The sequence below is a fragment of the Anabrus simplex genome, chromosome X, assembly GCF_040414725.1.
Source record: "Anabrus simplex isolate iqAnaSimp1 chromosome X, ASM4041472v1, whole genome shotgun sequence".
NCBI lineage: Eukaryota > Metazoa > Arthropoda > Insecta > Orthoptera > Tettigoniidae > Anabrus > Anabrus simplex.
The window spans coordinates 126,540,058-126,560,646 of NC_090279.1; positions in this window are offsets into that span (position 1 = coordinate 126,540,058).

The following is a 20,589-nucleotide window of genomic DNA, read 5'->3' on the forward strand; positions in this document are numbered from 1 at the left end:
GAAAATTCCCATCAGTCAATGCGATAGCATCATGCAAAGTTGGATGTGGTGACTCCAACCTCGTTACCTTGAGAACAGGAATATCATCCAAAACAGGCAGTTGAGGCTTCATTTCTATCTTCTTGAACTCTCGGATGGGAGCATTTTATCTTTTAAAAACAGGTGGCATTATACCTGACAGAATTGGGAGCCAATAAAGGGATGTGGACTGGATAGTACCAGATATTAACCGCAAGCTAACATTCAGTTGAGTATCAATTAGTCTTGTATATGGGCTATCCAGCCAAACTAGTGCACAGTACTCACCACACGAGAATACCAGTCCCAAAGCAGATCATAAAGTCTTTGCTGATGGACCCCAACAGCCATACAATTTCTGAAGGATAAAATTACGTGTTTTGAGCATTTTTGACAGATTCATAAGATGTTGTTTGTAAGATAGTGTGCGATCAAGTGTAATCCACAAATATTTGGGATAGCTGCTATGCCGAAGTTCTTGGTGACAAAAACGTATGTGAAGTTTAATGCCAGCTTGGCGGTTATTCAGGCGAAAACATGACACTTCTGTTTTCTTAGAGTTAGGACACAGTTGCCATTTCTTGAAGTACGTTTCAAGTGAAATCAGGTCTCTTTGTAGCACTTCTTCTGTCACACTAAGGTATCGATTTTGAGTGGCTACTGTTATGATATCAGCATAACAAAATGTTTGCGATGATCATTCTGGGAGATCGGAGATATAAAAATTGAACAGTAGTGGCAACAGTACCGATCCTTGAGGTAAACCATTTTTGAGCTTCCTTTCTCTACTCATACTATTTCCCATACACACTCGAAATTTTCTGTCATTGAACATATTGCTTATAACCTGCACGATGGTCCTACAGGGTGCAATTCGGAGAAGCTTGTAAATTAATCCTTTCCTCCAGACTGCGTCAAATGCTGCTGTAAGATCAATGAATACAGCTGAGGTCTTGAGTTGTTTCTGGAAACCTGCTTCCATGTGGAATGTCAGTGAAAGCACTTGATCGCAGCAGCTACGATTTGGCCTGAATCCAGCTTGATCAACTGTAATATGCTGAAAAATAGTTGCGCTGATTCTGATGTGGAATAGCCTCTCAAAAAGAAGGGCAACTGGTCTATAATTGCTTGGGTCATTGGCAGGCTTACCTGGTTTCAAGATGGAAATCACTTTTGTTCGTTTGAATTCTGCTGGGAGTTGTCTGTTCTGTAGAAGGTCGGTAAAAAACCTTAACAGCCAACTTCTTGCATTCTTCCCTAAATGAATGCGAAATTCTGGATGAATGTCATCAAAATTGGAGCTGTACTTGGTTTAACGTCTTTGAGAGCAGCATTGATGTCTTGCACTGTAAGCGGTTGTGAATACCTTGATGTGCGTGGTGTTCTTGATTCCAGAGTTTGGAGCTGGCGCCGTATGTATTTGGTATGTCTCTTATCTGATGGAGTTTGGGAAGTTGTGACGATGTGAGATGCTACTTCATCCGGAGTAACTCCAGGCTGTTGCTTCACCAAAGGTGTCCTTCCTCCAAGGTTTCTGCGGTGCCCCGAAGATCTTCTACTGGAATGAGTTAGGTCGATATTCTCCAGTGTCTCAATCCACCGTTCTCTCCGGGTAGTATCCATGCTGGAAAGAAGTTCATCAGGTATGTCTTCATCACCAGTATGCAGATATTCGTTATAGAGTGCATCAGTCTCTACATTCCAACCAGGGATGTATTCTTTTCTATGGCATACTCTTCTTAGCCGCCATCATAACTGCATCTACGAAACGCTTGTAATTGTGCTTGGGAGCAATCCACCGAACACATTTATCCAGTTCAGTGGTGAATGTTGACCAATTTGCTTTTCTGAAGTTCCTCCGAGCATGTGGTATTGACCGTACAACAGGAATTTTGATGCCAATGTCCACTACAATGGGGCCATGTTGACTGTGGGGAAAATGTTTTAACACTTTACGACTGGTATGTAAGGGCTGTCCTGCATCATTGCAGCTAACAAATCACAAGTCAGGATTGAAATCCCTATTTCATGCAGCTGACTGGAAGGTACCAAGATCTTTTGGGTCAAAAATCAGATGGAGATTGTTCATTTCTGTCTATTCTATGAGTTTCTTTCCACATTCATTGTCATTCGAGTACTTCCATAGTTTGTGATGGCTGTTGAAGTCGCCTATATAAACTGCAGGGTGTTGAGCAGTCGGGAGTACGGTACCTGACCACTGTGCGTTTGGGGGTTTATAAATGTTAAAAATAGTAACATGTGCCACAGGCACAGCAACACAATGGATGTTTTCATCTTCGTTTTGAAAGAGCATTGAGGCATCTTGGATATTATTACGAACATAAGTAGCTATACCATGTGCACTGAGATATGTTGCACCAAGAGCTGTGAAACCATCAATGAGGCCCCTTTTCCGAAACTCTTCTTCATTGGCTGTATGGGTTTCCTGTATAGCCACAAAATCTATCTTATTATCCAGGATAACTTTGGATAGGTAGTCACATTTTGCTCTGCTGATGCTTTCTACGTTAAGCTCGAAAACATGGATGAAAGGTCCGATGTTTCTTGTCTGGTAGCTCTGAGAAGAGCCATTTCCATGAAATACTTCTGCCATTGCTGGAGGATCTTTAAAAAGATAGGTCCAGCAGCCACAGTTATTGCTTTCTTAGCACCACCCGGGGGTCACGTGTAGGGCACTTTGAGGGTAAACCTACAGACGTGAAGCAATAATGTACCGCCTATTTATCTACTTTTATGAGATATAAATTCACTTACTTGAAGAATTCTGAATTTTTTTAGGCAACCTGCACAAATTTAAAACTCCACTTTACCTGTCCATTTTATTAGTTAATACTAATTGTGTAAGTATGTTTGCAATCAACACACTAGAAGCACCTGATTGACAATGAACACTAAAATGAATCAGAAAGTGTGACCACATCACTGGAATGAACATAAATTCAATAGCACAATTTTTTTACGCTTACAACAATGCACAAGTTTTATTTGAAAACTATGATACCGAAGATGTAGCATAACTGACCTCAAAGTTTCATTTCTACAACACATTATCTGCTTTGGCGTCCACAAATGGAGGAATCTAACTTAACACACAAGAGAACAGAAATGTTCAGAAAAAAGGAATCTAACCAAATAATTTCAAAATGACATTCTTTGAGTCATCACACTATTGAACTCAGCCATCATTATATTGATTAATGAAACTGATTGTGTTAGTTTTAAATATTTATTGTTTACAATGAACATAAAACTTAACAATTTCGAATTTGTAGATTTAATTTTTAATCTATAAATATCGCTTTTTCTGTGTGTCACTGTTGGCATGAACGTATAAAAATATTTCTCAGAATATCTGGAAGCAATAGCTTCAGATAGCATTTCAGATTATACGAATGTGATGAACAAATGATGCAGAGAAAGTGAAAGAAAGAACACTTTTTCATGTTTGCTTAAAGGTATTGTAAACAAATACACTTCAAAAATATCTAGCTTTACCAGAGATTCTTTTTGTAGATATATAGTGAATAAAACTACGAGTACATGATGGAACATTAAAAATGATCTTAAAGTTCCTGAATATTTTAGATAATTTTAACCAATAGAATCTTCACATATTAGTGTTTAAATGTAACCTTGTAGAGACAGGATTGAACTGATGAAAATGGCCACTTTTGGAGATAAACCAACCACTACTGAACACAACTGTGAATAGGTACAACATATTCCATATCGTATAGGACTTGTAGTATACGTACTTTGTTTCTTCTTTGATGTATGGCAACAGCTGATCATCAGTTTGTTCCTCTATCAATATTTCCTCCTTAGTATCTTCGGAAGGCTGTCAGTAAGAAATAAGAAAAGTAGAAAAAAGAAGTAAGGAAATAAAAATATATAGGCCTAAAATAGAAACAGATGAGAAAATAAATTACATAGTGGCACAAGAAGACTATAATTAATTTATCTCCCATTTAAAAAATATATTATGGAAAGGAACAATCAAATGAAAATCCCATTAAATGCAAGAGAGGTGTCTACCTTGGTGGCAAATGGTACACAAAAACACATTATCATCAAGCACTAAATTTTAAAACAATAGAGAAGAAGACAATTTCCAAAAAACAGTATTATACAATTTTTGCTATTTTTTTTCTATTAAGCACACAGCTCATCTTTAATAAATGTAAAGAATTTACAAACTCTTACTCATAATATTTTCTGTTTTACAAACATAATCAACACACATACAACTTGTGCAACTACTTCAAATAATACTGTACAAATTCTATTAGGTTAAAATTTACATTGCATTTACTTATTTATTTTATTTTTTACCCTTTTTGGAACCTAACTTGCACAATGACCTGCTGTGTTTTTTAACCTGAGCCCCTTTTGCCACTGCTTTTCAAACAATTGATGAGATATAAGAACATGAAAAGGAACACACTGTTGGACAGCAGTAGACACAGTAGCATAGAAAGGGGGCAACTTTGCAAATTTGTAAATTTAAAATCACCTACATATTTGTGAATATTCAGCAGAGCATATGTACACATACGTGTATGGGAACATATACAATTTTAGGAAAATAAATAATAGTAAGCAGTATCTCCAAATCATTGCCCAATACCATTCCTTGCTTCTGTTTCTCTTTCTGTTGAACCCTAATTCCACAATGACTAGCCATTTTCTTCATCCTCTTATATTCATATTCCCCTGTTCCCAACTTCCTACATATGACTTGACTCGTCACCTCTTTGTTCATTTCCATGTTTCTATATACTTTCTTTCCAAAAACACTTCACTGTAATATCAAATAATCCCACAGTACTCCCACCACTTTCCCAACAAGTGGACAATACTTATATCATAAGCATAGAAATATCCATCATCCCCCTCTGTACATCACATTAAGACCAAAAGCATAAATCAGTTAATGTCCCAATCAATGAATGAATCAATCAATGAATCAATCAAACCACAGCAATTAGAGCTGTTGGTTGTTTAAATAGAAAAAAGATTGTGGAAATATATGAAACAAATTATTTCAATCACTAAATCATCTTCCTATAAGTGAACATTTGCCAAAATTTGTCCCCTTGAATTCAAACTTATCTTCATGTTGCGACCTTTCCTAGACTTAAAGAACATGATTTAAATGTATTCATCAACTAATGTCATTCCAAGCCATCTCTCCAATGACATCTCAGAATATACTGCTTAATCAAAAACTTGTCTCCTTTCTCCAAGTCTCCCCAGCTGAAATTTTGCAACATCTCTGTAACACAACTCTTTTGTTAGAAATCACCCGCAAGAAATGGAGCTATTTCTGTGGATCATTTCCTGTTCTCTACTCAAGTAATACTGGTGATGGTCTCACACTCTCATTGTGGCTTTGCTGGAGATTTGTATGCCCTCTCCTTTACAACCCCTAAAAAACCTCATAATCATATTAAGAGATCTGTAAAATTTATTTTCAATATGTTTAAATGATTACCATAATGAAGCTATATCCTTATTATGAATAGCTAGGTACTTACAGAGATCCCCATGAAGAAATTTCACCCATCAATACAATAATAAAACCGGAGAGGACTCTTTCTATTTGTGAAACAAAGAAACTGACTTTTCACCATGTTTACAAGTACAGCATTGCCCGATGTCCATCTTACAATATTGTCAAGGTCTTTTTCAGTTACTCATAAACCTGAAACTTATTTATTACAAAGAGCCTCATCACTTATTTCAGTTCATTATTCATATTGTTTATATATATATCAGAGAATAAAGATCTCATAATACTACCCTGTGAGACCCAATCCCATAATTGTTACAGGATCAAATAAAGCTTCACCTACTCTTATGCTCTGAGTTCTATTCTATTTTGTAAACTATCGACCTTTATAGCCTAATCCTTGAACTTGTTTGGAGGCAAAGTTTCCACTTGGGATATCCTCGTCCACACTATTGTATTTTTTCATACAGTGGCTACAGTGAGAACCACAATGTAATTTCATTATTCACATGGTTTTGTGTCATTTTTGTTAGTGAGCATGTTCTGTTGTTTATTTTTATTATCTACATATTGTTGCTGTTTGGAAGTAAATAATGTGACCTATTGTTAAGACTGTGCATTCTGTAAATTACATGTATTATTGATACTATTCAGGAGTTCAGTTGTATTTCTTAAGAGTGGTTCTAGAGAACTGTCAAATTTTGAGGTTATGGGAAGACGAAGAGACCTTTCGCCAAGAAAGGCACTGTCAGAGAGCTACTTCTTGAGAAACGTCATTCACAACAAGAAATAGATTCTAGATTGCAAATACCACAGCACTCTGCAAGTAGAATTTTAAAATGTGAAGATAACGGGAAGACAAAATGTGGTGATGATGATGATGATTGTTGTTTTAACGGGCCTAACAACGAAGGTCATCGGCCCAAGACAAAATGTCAACAACGTGTTGGAAACTGTGAGCAAAAGAAGAAACCAACCCCAAGGAGGAAGCAAAACTGATTAATTTGTCAGTAAACAACCACAAGGTTACTAGTTTGGATTTACGTAAAAATTAGAAGAGTATGGGTCATTTGTATTAGCCAGGACTCTGAGGCGAGAGCTGTTTAATGCTGGAATGAAAGCAAGATTACCTCAAGGCAAAGCGAAGTTTACTCCTGCTATGGCTGCAAAGAGTTTCCAGTGTGCCAAGAATCTCCAGAATTGGTCATCTGATGAATGGAAACAGGCAAGTCCATGACAATTACTGTAATTCCTAAATTATCATTCATTATTCCATTATAACCCAACCTAAGTGATGTAACCGTACAGCACACTAAATGTATGAAATTCTTCTTTTAAACCTTACAGCTTATTGCATTTAATGCTAGGCTTATTTGTTTTATTTATTTCAAGTTCGCTTTAGTGACGAATTGGTATTTCCTTTTAAACATAGGAATTTCATTTTGTCCGTATTGAACTGAGAAAGGATGTTAGGAAAAACTTAAACGGTCCACCTTTTCAATACAAAAATGTTATATTTATTTATAACATGTATTTGCACTTGGAACTAGTTTCGACGCTGTGTTTGCGTCATCATCAGCCAAAATGTGGGAAATAGGCAAGATGTAGGCATTTATATTACACAAGGCGTTACATTAAACAATACACATCTTATAAGGAGATAAAAACAGGGACGAATATAGAAACAAATGAATCGTTGAGAAAACAAAAGTTATACATATTAAAAATAAACTTAACCACATATCTTGCAGTGCGAAAGTGTTCTTCTTGAATGATTCCTGAATATAAAAAAAGGAATACACGCGCACACATTTCTGGAGAGCCAGCAGGCAGGACAAAGTAAAGTGAAACATTAAGAGTTCTTCTGAGAAGAGTTCCTCATTTTTTCTATGTTCCGACTAACTAATGAAGTCTCCCTTGAGTTCCTGATAAATGTACATAACAGGAAATTCACCTTCACTCTCAACAATAGCTCTAAAGACCAACGGTAAAATTTTTATTTTAAATATTGTGCAGAGACGTGAAAGCATGATTTTGAACAAGATATAACTCCTTCATATAACCCAGTTTTTTAATACAAGGTGTTGCATTAAATAATACACATCTTACGAGGAGATGAAAACAGGGACGAATGTAGAAACACATGCATCGTTGAGAAGGCAAGTTATACATATTAAAAATAAGCTTAACCACATAACTTGCAGTGCGAAAATATTTGCCTTGAATGATTCCTGAATACAAAACGCGCGCGCGCACACACTTCTAAAGAGGGAAAAGTAAGGTGAAACCTTAAGAGTTCTTCTGAGAAGAGATCTTGATTCTTTCTATGATCTGACTAACTAATGAAGTCTCCCTTGAGTACCTGATAAACATACATAACAGGAAATTAAACAATACATATCTTACAAGGAGATGAAAACAGGGAAAGTTATACATATTAAAAATAACCTTAACCACACATCTTGTAGTGCGAAAATATTCGTCTTGAATGATTCATGAATACAAAACACACGCGCATACATTTCTGAAGAGCCAGCAGGCAGGAAAAAGTAATGTGAAACCTTAAGAGTTCTTCTGAGAAGAGTTCATCATTTTTTATGTTCCGACTAACTAATGAAGTCTCCCTTGAGTTCTTGATAAACATGCACAACAGGAAATCCTCCTTCACTTTCAAGAATAGCTATAAAGACCACGGTAAATTTCATTTTTAAATATTGTGCAGAGACGTGAAAGCATGATCTTGAATATAATATAACTCCTTCATTTAACCCAATTTTTTACACAAGGTGTTACATTAAACAATACACATCTTACGAGGAGATAAAAGCAGGGACGAATGTAGAACCAAATGCATCGTTGAGAAAGCCAAAATTATACATATTAAAAATAAGTTTAACCACACAACTTGCAGTGCGAAAATATTTTCCTTGCATGATTCCTGAATACAAGACGCACGCGCACATATTTCTAAAGAGCCAGCAGGTAGGAAAAAGTAAGGTGAAAACTTTAAGAGTTATTCTGAGAAGAGTTCATCATTCTTTCTATGTTCCGACTAATTAATGAAGTCTCCCTTGAGTTCCTGATAAACATACACAACAGGAAATTCTCCTTAACTCTCAACAATAGCTATAAAAGACCAACGGTAAATTGTATTTTAAATACTGTGCAGAGATGTGGAAGCATGATCTTGAACATGATATAACTTCTTCATTTAACCACCTTTGAAAGTTTCTCTCTATATTACGTAGCTTCATTAACACACCATTCTGTAGATGCACAATATAATCTTGTAATCTTCACAGGTCCGGTATTCAGCTCGACAAGAATATAAAATAGGTATTAAGGAATCTTTGTTGAGAGTGTGGAGGTTGACTGTGCCAGTATTTGTGGTCTATTGTTGCAGCGTTTCGTGTAGGGTGGGGGCAGGTTTCTATGATGTTTATTGCGGGACATGAGGCGGTAAAGCTATGGCGCGAGATGAACAGGAACAGAGCGTGTTGGATAGTTTAGGTCTGGGCAGCGGCCGTTGTTGGATTAGGAGGGGAGAGGGGCGGAGCGGTAGGGGAGGAGGAGTGGAATGGGGGGAAGGATGGAGTGTGATGTGGTGAAAGTGTGTGGCGTGACAATGTATTATGCATAATCTGAAAGACAGATCTGTTTTTCGGGATATTCATGTTTTTGAAAAAATCAATGAGAAAATCGAATAGGATCTTTGGTTTCTCTGAGATATCATTTAAGATTAGGTTGGGATTGAAATATTGGTCTAAATGAATATAGAGGTTTTCAGTGACGTCTAGGAAAGAACCTTTGTTTAGAATATCTAATACCTCAAGATCTTGATTTATTTCGGTAAAGTTGTGCTTAAATTCTTTTATATGTAGGCCGACCGCGGAAAAACGGTTGTGTTTTATGGCATTGACATGTTCTGCATATCTGATTTTAAAGCTGCGTCCTGTTTGCCCTAGGTAAGAACTTTTGCAGTCTTGGCAAGAAAACCTATATACACCTGATTTAGAAAAAGGACTACTTTTATTTATTGATGAAGAGTTGTGTAGGATCTCTGTGCTTCTGTTGTTAGTACGAAAGGCTATTTTAACGTTGTGTTTTTTAAAAACGTTAGTGACGTTGTAAATTTCTTTATTGAAGGTAAATGTGGAAAACGTGGCAGTGCTAGTATTGTCTTTTATTAGGGTGGTTTTTGGGCGGTGTCTGAATTTATTGATTATTCTTTCAATAAAGGATTCATTATATCCATTGAATTTTGCTATAGAGCGAATGGAGTTCAATTCTTTATTTAAGTTTTTTCTTGACATCGGAATTTTGAATGTTCGGTCTACTAAGCTATTATATGTAGCCGCTTTGTGTGTTTGGGGGTGTAGTGAGTCATTTCTTATAGTAGTGGCTGTTTGAGTGGGCTTTCTATAGATGCTATATGTGAACGAAGAGGGGTGCCTGTTTATTGTTAGGTCTAGGAAGTTGATGGAGTTGTTTGTCTCTGATTCTAAGGTAAATTTAATGTCATGATCAATATTATTAAGGTTTTTGAGGGTGGATGGCGCGTCTATGGAGCGTTCATCTAGGATTATAAATGTGTCTTCTACGTACATAGCCCAGAATTGGATATTAGCAAATTTGATGTTATTGTCAATGGCGGTGTGTTCTAGGAAATCAAGGTAGATCTCTGCTAAAATTCCTGAGGCTGGTGAACCCATAGCCAAACCATCTTGTTTGTAAATGATCTTATCGAATGTGAAGTAGTTATTGTTAATTAGTAATCTTAATATGGTCATAAAGTCTTGAACTTCTAGTTTACTTAGTTGATTGTTAGCAAGTAAGTTCTTTTCGATGATCGGGAATAATGAGTTGGTGTTTATCCTGGGATACATATTGACTATATGAAAGGAGTGCATTGAATGATATGGTTGAAGCTTGAAACTGTTTAGTATGTTCACTAATTCTACAGTGTTCCTGATGGATTTATTTGATGAGAATTTATAATGTTTATTAAGAAATTGTTGGATAAATTGAGATAATTTATATAAGGGGCTTGGTCTGTAGTTTATTATGGGTCGAATAGGGACACCGGTTTTGTGGATTTTGGGTAGTGCTTTAGCTGTTGGTAGGCCTGGGTTCATAGTAATTAACTTTTGTTTTTCTTGTTCAGTGAGGAGAAAAGATGTGCTCTTTAGAATTTGTTTCAATTGCCTTTGAATTGATTGTGTTGGGTCCTTCTTGACTATTGAAAAAGAGTCATTATCTAAGAAAGTTTTGGTTTTTTGAATGTAATCTGTTTTATCCATAATGACTGTTGTGTTGCCTTTGTCGGCCTTTGTAATGATGAGGTGGTTGTCTTTGACTTTCTTTTTAAGATTGAGAATTTGTTTTCTTTCAGTAAGGGAGTCTTTGTTGATTTTGGTGATAGGGGTCGCAGTGTGATTTTTTGAGAAAAAACTTTTGTTTAATTGTTTTTTTACATCCATTCTGAGTTCGTCTTGTAGTTCATATGGCATTTTGCTGATAGCAACTTCTGATTCAACTACGAGTTTAGAGGCTGTAAGGGCCGAGTTGAAACAGGGCCAGTTGTGCTTTGGACCTTTCGAAAGAATTCTTATATCGTCCTCATCTAAGTTGGTGGTGGAAAGATTAATTACTGGTGGGTGGAATTGTTGTAGAGTGTCATTAGCGAGGTTAGGTTTGCTGTTAGGTTTTGAGGGGAGTTGCTGTGTTTTTCCTTATTTTTAAGTGCTACAAGTTTTTTCTCTAGTGTTATCTGTTTTTTGGACAAAATATTGAACAATTTGATTTGGACTTCGTCTTGAAAAAGATTCCACTGAGCATTTGAGAGTAAGGTGGCTGCCTCTAAGTGAGTTTCATATAAGCGATGATTTAAAAACGACTTTTTCTTATAGAGAAATTTTAGTTCATTTTCTAACCAAAGTTTGTTTGTCCTAACCTGAACATCTTGTTGATGGGGAGGAACAAAACGTTGTTTCGTGACGCTTTTTAGAAAATTAGGGATTAAATTCTGTGTAATGCACTGTTTGATAAATGCTATATCCTTGCCTATTTTCCCAATTTTGATTTTTAAGCCCAAGTAATGATAGGCTAACGACTTTGCCTGGTTGGCTGCTTCATTTAAACATAGGAATTTCATTTTGTCCGTATTGAACTGAGAAAGGATGTTAGGAAAAACTTAAACGGTCCACCTTTTCAATACAAAAATGTTATATTTATTTATAACATGTATTTGCACTTGGAACTAGTTTCGACGCTGGGTTTGCGTCATCATCAGCCAAAATGTGGGAAATAGGCAAGATGTAGGCATTTATATTACACAAGGCGTTACATTAAACAATACACATCTTATAAGGAGATAAAAACAGGGACGAATATAGAAACAAATGAATCGTTGAGAAAACAAAAGTTATACATATTAAAAATAACCTTAACCACATATCTTGCAGTGCGAAAGTGTTCTTCTTGAATGATTCCTGAATATAAAAAAAGGAACACACGCGCACACATTTCTGGAGAGCCAGCAGGCAGGACAAAGTAAAGTGAAACATTAAGAGTTCTTCTGAGAAGAGTTCCTCATTTTTTCTATGTTCCGACTAACTAATGAAGTCTCCCTTGAGTTCCTGATAAATGTACATAACAGGAAATTCACCTTCACTCTCAACAATAGCTCTAAAGACCAACGGTAAAATTTTTATTTTAAATATTGTGCAGAGACGTGAAAGCATGATTTTGAACATGATATAACTCCTTCATATAACCCAGTTTTTTAATACAAGGTGTTGCATTAAATAATACACATCTTACGAGGAGATGAAAACAGGGACGAATGTAGAAACACATGCATCGTTGAGAAGGCAAGTTATACATATTAAAAATAAGCTTAACCACATAACTTGCAGTGCGATAATATTTGCCTTGAAAGATTCCTGAATACATCACACTCCATCCTTCCCCCCATTCCACTCCTCCTCCCCTACCGCTCCGCCCCTCTCCCCTCCTAATCCAACAACGGCCGCTGCCCAGACCTAAACTATCCAACACTCTCTGTTCCTGTTCATCTCGCGCCATAGCTTTACCGCAATAAACATCATAGAAACCTGCCCCCACCCTACACGAAACGCTGCAACAATAGACCACAAATACTGGCACAGTCAACCTCCACACTCTCAACAAAGATTCCTTAATACCTATTTTATATTCTTTTCGAGCTGAATACCGGACCTGTGAAGATTACAAGATTATATTGTGCATCTACAGAATGGTGTGTTAATGAAGCTACGTAATATAGAGAGAAACTTTCAAAGGTGGTTAAATGAAGAAGTTATATCATGTTCAAGATCATGCTTCCACATCTCTGCACAGTATTTAAAATACAATTTACCGTTGGTCTTTTATAGCTATTGTTGAGAGTTAAGGAGAATTTCCTGTTGTGTATGTTTATCAGGAACTCAAGGGAGACTTCATTAATTAGTCGGAACATAGAAAGAATGATGAACTCTTCTCAGAAGAACTCTTAAAGTTTTCACCTTACTTTTTCCTACCTGCTGGCTCTTTAGAAATATGTGCGCGTGCGTCTTGTATTCAGGAATCATTCAAGGCAAATATTTTCGCACTGCAAGTTGTGTGGTTAAACTTATTTTTAATATGTATAATTTTGGCTTTCTCAACGATGCATTTGGTTCTACATTCGTCCCTGCTTTTATCTCCTCGTAAGATGTGTATTGTTTAATGTAACACCTTGTGTAAAAAATTGGGTTAAATGAAGGAGTTATATTATATTCAAGATCATGCTTTCACGTCTCTGCACAATATTTAAAAATGAAATTTACCGTGGTCTTTATAGCTATTGTTGAAAGTGACGGAGGATTTCCTGTTGTGCATGTTTATCAAGAACTCAAGGGAGACTTCATTAGTTAGTCGGAACATATAAAAATGATGAACTCTTCTCAGAAGAACTCTTAAGGTTTCACATTACTTTTTCCTGCCTGCTGGCTCTTCAGAAATGTATGCGCGTGTGTTTTGTATTCATGAATCATTCAAGACGAATATTTTCGCACTACAAGATGTGAGGTTAAGGTTATTTTTAATATGTATAACTTTCCCTGTTTTCATCTCCTTGTAAGATATGTATTGTTTAATTTCCTGTTATGTATGTTTATCAGGAACTCAAGGGAGACTTCATTAGTTAGTCAGATCATAGAAAGAATCATGATCTCTTCTCAGAAGAACTCTTAAGGTTTCACCTTACTTTTCCCTCTTTAGAAGTGTGTGCGCACGCGTTTTGTATTCAGGAATAATTCAAGGCAAATATTTTCGCACTGCAAGTTATGTGGTTAAGCTTATTTTTGATATGTATAACTTGCCTTCTCAACGATGCATGTGTTTCTACATTCGTCCCTGTTTTCATCTCCTCGTAAGATGTGTATTATTTAATGCAACACCTTGTATTAAAAAACTGGGTTATATGAAGGAGTTATATCATGTTCAAAATCATGCTTTCACGTCTCTGCACAATATTTAAAATAAAAATTTTACCGTTGGTCTTTAGAGCTATTGTTGAGAGTGAAGGTGAATTTCCTGTTATGTATATTTATCAGGAACTCAAGGGAGACTTCATTAGTTAGTCGGAACATAGAAAAAATGAGGAACTCTTCTCAGAAGAACTCTTAATGTTTCACTTTACATTGTCCTGCCTGCTGGCTCTCCAGAAATGTGTGCGCGTGTGTTCCTTTTTTTATATTCAGGAATCATTCAAGAAGAACACTTTCGCACTGCAAGATATGTGGTTAAGGTTATTTTTAATATGTATAACTTTTGTTTTCTCAACGATTCATTTGTTTCTATATTCGTCCCTGTTTTTATCTCCTTATAAGATGTGTATTGTTTAATGTAACGCCTTGTGTAATATAAATGCCTACATCTTGCCTATTTCCCACATTTTGGCTGATGATGACGCAAACACAGCGTCGAAACTAGTTCCAAGTGCAAATACATGTTATAAATAAATATAACATTTTTGTATTGAAAAGGTGGACCGTTTAAGTTTTTCCTAACATCCTTGGTATTTCCTGTCGAAGAAGAGGCAAGTCAATATGTCAGAAGATAAGGAGAAGCATTCCATGCAGATTGAGTGAGGCATCCATCTTCAGTGATGGTCTGGAGTATGTTTTCTTGGTATGGCCGTGGACAATTATATGTTGTAGAAGGAACTATCAGACGTGAACAGTATAGTATTGAGAACCTGTTTGGTAGCTCAGGTGCAAGAGTAGTTTGGCCAAAGTGAATTTATTTTTATGCCACAATGCCTAGAAACAGTCACGACATGAACCCCATAGAATATCTTTAGCCGATAGCACAGAAAAGTCCAAAGAAAAATAACGACAAAAATTGGCTTGATTAAGAAGCTCGGTCAGATGTGGTGTCATGATGACGATTTAAAGAGCCAGTGCAAAATACTGTTTGAGGGTATGCCCAGTCTAATCAAGTCACTCATGAAAACTAAGGGGTGCATACCAAGTACTAATGTCATGAACTTAAAAATTGGTAACATCTCATGTGTTCAATTCTCAAATTTTTAATGTTTAATAATTTGGCCATATCTTTATAGTCACCCATTTAGCCATTGTTTTATCTATCCCAAACGCACTAATTTTTTGTCAGTAGTTTCCCGAGATCTACCCTAAGAAAATCCTTAGATATGTCAATCGTGATACATTTGACTTCCTGAATCTAATATATCTGCTATATCCTGCTGGAATCCACAAGATGAGCTTCAGTGGAATAATATTTCCTAAACCTGAACTACCTTCAATAGAGCCAGTTGGTAATTTCTTAAATATGTATAAGATAATCAGAAAGAATGCATTCCAAGAGCTTGCATGCAACACAAGTCAAGACGACTATTGTGTAATTACTAGCTTTAAGTTTAGCACATTTCCTCTATACACAGAGTGTGTACTACACTAAGTATTCATTCATCTTGTATAGCTGTTTCATACATACTCTAATCAATATCTCAAAGAACTCACTTTCGTATATGCCCAGAAATTTTACCCATCTCAGCAGCATTTCTAGTTTAAAATTTTTGTATATTACCTTCAATGTTCCTTATAGTGGATATTGTAAAGTAATTTCAAAGGATTAGGTGAAATTGTCAACTGCGTCAGGTACTGCATAAGGACATGATCATACCATTGGTGACATATCCTATGCATCACGAGTGACGGCTGCAATGCCCATTGACTAATGAAGTGTACACATTCCCATGTTGTGTAATTGCTACTTCATACCTTTCTTAATCTGTCAACATTCAACACCGTACACAGCAACAAGCCGTATTAACACGGCTGAAAGTAATTCCAGTATCAAGGAAGACAATGTACACTGCCGGCTGGTGCTCTCAGTGCTTTTCAATTAGCATTCTGGCAGTGAAAATTGCATGAGTTGTTAGAACACCCTTAATGAAGATGCATTGGATAGCAATAATGCCGGCGATTTCACCCAGTCAATAATGAAGGCTACTCTAAAAGATCTTCTCATGTACAATTGGGTGCAATTTGGATGGTAATTTGCACATTCTGCTGAATCGTCATTTTGCTCAAAAAGAGGCACAAGGATGTTTACAGTCCAATGACTGGGAACAGAGCCAGAGTCAACTCTGGCACTGAATAAGCTTGTCAGCCAGTTGATAATGAGTTCTTTAAACTGCCTCATCTTCCAGAAGTTTGCTGGATGGTTATCCGGTCCTGGCGCGTTTTGGTCCTTCAAACTCCTAATGGCACTCTCCACTTCCTTTGATGTGATGCATAAGATGGGACTTACCATCAGGAATAGGGTGATGTGGTAATTCAATGCAGGAAATATCTACAAATGTTGTTGCCAATGATTGAGGATTTATTGTTTGTCCTCTAATCACTGGTCATCTTTGTCTCTAATGCAGACAGTGTGCTCAATACTTGTGTCAATTTTCATCAGATGGAAAACAGTTCTCTTCTTCTTCCCTTGAGCTCAGAGGTGTACAGAGTTTATCAGGACTACACCGACAAAAATTCAAGGATGCTCTTCGTATTATGTTAAGAATAATGGTTCAATCAGACTGGCGGGAAAAATAATATTTTTGAGAAAATGAGGTTAAATTGTTACTTCCTGGTGCACGATTGAAATTGTAGAGCTGCTGCCGCCTTTCAGGGAAGATAAGCGTAAGGAGGCGTTGTGCAGTGTATGTGCAGACAGAGATAATGCTTCCTCATATGACTTCAATATTATTGTCTCTAACAGGCAATATCCACAGTCCATTTATCTAATAGCTGTAACTGCACACACAGTTAAAGAACACACTCTATTTAAGACACAAATGTTAGTCAAGGAAAGCACCAGATTGTTTCTCCTCTTGTCTGTTTGTCGCAGTAATATTCTATATTAATTAACATGCTCGAAGATTGTGTATTCCTTCCCTCGTAATAATGTAAACTCAAGGAAATACTGAATGAAGGAATCAACACGCCGAGTGATTTGATTACAGTGTATGTTCAATAAGGCCCCCTCCTACTTTGGTGTATAGTTCACTATGGCGTAGTAGTGAGTGACTATGGACTATGTCCAGGATGTGTAGTGTGTGGCGAATGGTTTGGAAAGCTGCCTGTATTCTTGTTACAAGATGTTCTCTTTCTATAGGGTTCACATAGTAGTCAATTTGTGTAGAACAAACTGTACAGTGCCTACCGGAGTGTGGAAGCGACTATGCCAAAAGAATGAAAAACTTGTGCATTCGCATCGAGAATTACCTATTTCTCCAAATTTCACTTCCCCTCCCTTCTCTTTTCTGACGCACTGCGGCTGACTCTCTGACATAGCAAATAGAGCAAGTTCATCAATCTGAACTGCATGACCGGAAGTAACAGGGTCACTTTCATTTCCTCAAAAGGAAACATTTCCCCGAGAATCTGACTGCATCATCATTCTCAACATTCCACGAAGAGCATCCCTGATTTCTCTGTCAGTATAGTTCTGATACACCTTGTACACAGGTCATTACAGTGAGTGCGTCTCGATTGAGATTTATATACAGTATGCCTTCATCTTATCCTACAACTCTTCTTGGACTGCAATCATCCATAGGAACGTTAGATATTCAATACAAGAGGAACTAGGTTATATCGTACCCAAGTTTACTGTGACGGTTGCAGTGAAAGATCTGTAGAATGTGTCTACATGCTGTCAAATGCATTAAGATCAACAAGAGGAAAATTTATGTTGTTGCTAGGGTCTCCTTCTAGTCTTTAAGCTTCCACCACTTGATGTTCTCAGGGGCATAGAGGTCCTTAAATCCGCTATGCCTACCTTATGCAGAGGTGGAATACAGTCAGATGATATGACATTCACATCCTTTCTTCGTCGTAGATCACGGTGCTGAACGAGGATCAGGTAAATTTGCTTGCTGCAGTTACAAGTGAAACCTCAAATATGAGCTCCATCATCATATCAGGTACCGAAAGTATTACCACCATGGCAGCTATAAAAATTCTTAGTGACCATCATGCGCATTAAGGTCATCACAGAGAAGTGGAAACTCATCTTCAGGATACGCTGCAACATGACCTCGTAGTTCCTGCCAATGCTCTTCCTTATCCAGGTAATCACAGCCAGACTGTGACATAGAAAACACAAGTTCGAGAGGATGCAACATTGAATGTAATTCACATAAGGCTGTCGGAATAGCACTGAACCTCAGCAACTCAATCTTGCATGCTTGCGCACACAATGAAATCAACACCATTCCTGCTGGATGTAACCTGGCAGATAAGTTCACAGACATCTTCGATGTCATGAGATTTCTAGCCTTTGCAGAGCGAGCAACTTAAAATCTAATTACATAGCTACACTTCAATTCTATACCGGACTTACATTATCCAAATTGCAACAGGTTAACAGGAACAATAGAATAAAAAGATTAAGTAATCATAAAGCAAGAATGATATTTACTAATAAAATAATTATTCTACAATAATTCTAAGCCACATTTATATGTATCCTAACTACAATGGTTTAACTGAAGCAACAAATATTCCTAAAGTATGAATTTATGGAACTTATGAGAATGTAAATATTAATTGACTATGTACATAAAATTTAGTTTCCTTGATTCATCAAAGAGACAAAAAGGTGAAAAGTTTGAATGTAATTATCAGTCAAAGAACAGTGGCCAGTTATAATCATAAATTTAAGCCATATTAATGAAAGTTAATTGAACATAACCTACGGCATATTGTTTATTTGATGGTTTCTACCTTTAATTCAGCTTTCACAGTTCCCCAGATGTACATGCATATTTGGACATAAGTTTTCATATACATGTCCAAAATTTTACGATACATGGGGTTACTTTGGAAAAGTAAAGAATAAAGTAGATTCCCAAAATTCTATGCAGAGCATGCCTTCCTCCCTTGAAGTCAAGATGGGCTGCCTACGTATGCTCTTCGGATCTAGGATCGAGGTGGCCGTTACTTCTTCGCAGCTTCTCTGTATGCCCTTCACCAAGAATCCCTTTAAGAGACTTATCAAGCTTATTGGCATTGTAATTACGTTAGACAATGCTTCCAAATTTACGCTTAAATTCTTGCAACACATTCGGAAGTAACCCCATGAAAGAACCTTACTCAGAAGAACAGCCAAAGACATGATTCTTGAGGTGATCAAGCTAATGCAAGTTGAACCTAACAGCACTTCAGTTAGAGTAAAACAATTCACTTCAACTAACATTTCTTGACAATGTGAACATTTGGCACCACACAATACAACAAGCAACGTCTCTCACTGAGGGACAAAGAAAAAGAGATAACAATCAAGAAAAAGGTTTATCGCAATAGTTCTATGATCTATGACTGTCCTACATCAACACAGATCTATCCATATTAAGAAACAAAGTACACATATATGTGAAGATAAACCGACGTCCAGAATTATCACATGGAATATTTGGAAGAGAAGTGTACGAAAATATTAATAAATTGCAGGGTATATGCTGTAAACGGGAATCATGGATCAAAGGTATCTGGGCATAGAGAAATACTCACAGGTCAATTTATCTCCAAAAGTGAGGAGACAGGGTTGGATCAAACACATTTCAATGACACTTGGGTGAAATCGCACACTGAGAATAACACGGCCACAACTCTAAAAAGGTAAATTTTACAGGAGAGAGATTTGAAAGTTTGCTTCTTGTATATAAAATCAGATTATTCATAAATCAAAGTAACTGTTTACTACAATTTCTTCGGTATATACACGCTTGACTTTGGTTTACATATGCTTTGATTTATGCAATTGTATGCGAGATAATCTGATTTATATTAATAAAATTCGTACTTGTGGCCTTATAATACCAGCAAGGTAGAAGATTTACTAACATTACTTCGAAATTGTAATGGAAAGTATGAATAACAACTTGCATAATGATCACAAGCACACTCTATTCTGCAACATTTACTACACAATAACTTAACCAAAACCAATTTTTGTTATATTCAAAGTACAATAATTTTGTCAACATAATTCTACAGCTCCTCACATTGGTAATCAGCTTCCGTAAGGTCCGCTTGTCTGTCCTCTTCATTTTGATCATGAGCTTGTAGGCTTTTAAAGAACTGGTGATGAACTCTAGGAATGACACCAGCTGAACACAAGTCGAGGAGGTCCTTAAGCTTGCTCAAAGATATTTTGGGTGGACATGAATAAGCCTGTTCCAGAAGTGGTAAACTTGGACGTCCTCGCAGTTTTCCTCTTACGTGTATTGTTTTAAAGTCCTGGTCTTCGTAGTCTGTTTTGTAGAACAGAACGTTGGGTGAATCCTTTCTTGTTTCGATGATTTTGAAGGAATTCCTTTTCACTTTCTGGCCATCTTCATTGACTGTGAAATTCTTACCCATATTCTTCGCCAGTTGTTTAAAATCTTTAATGTCCTCCGTCGCAAGCTCTCTTACAACGTATGGCTTTCCTTCTTTCTTAGCTAACTGTATCAGAGG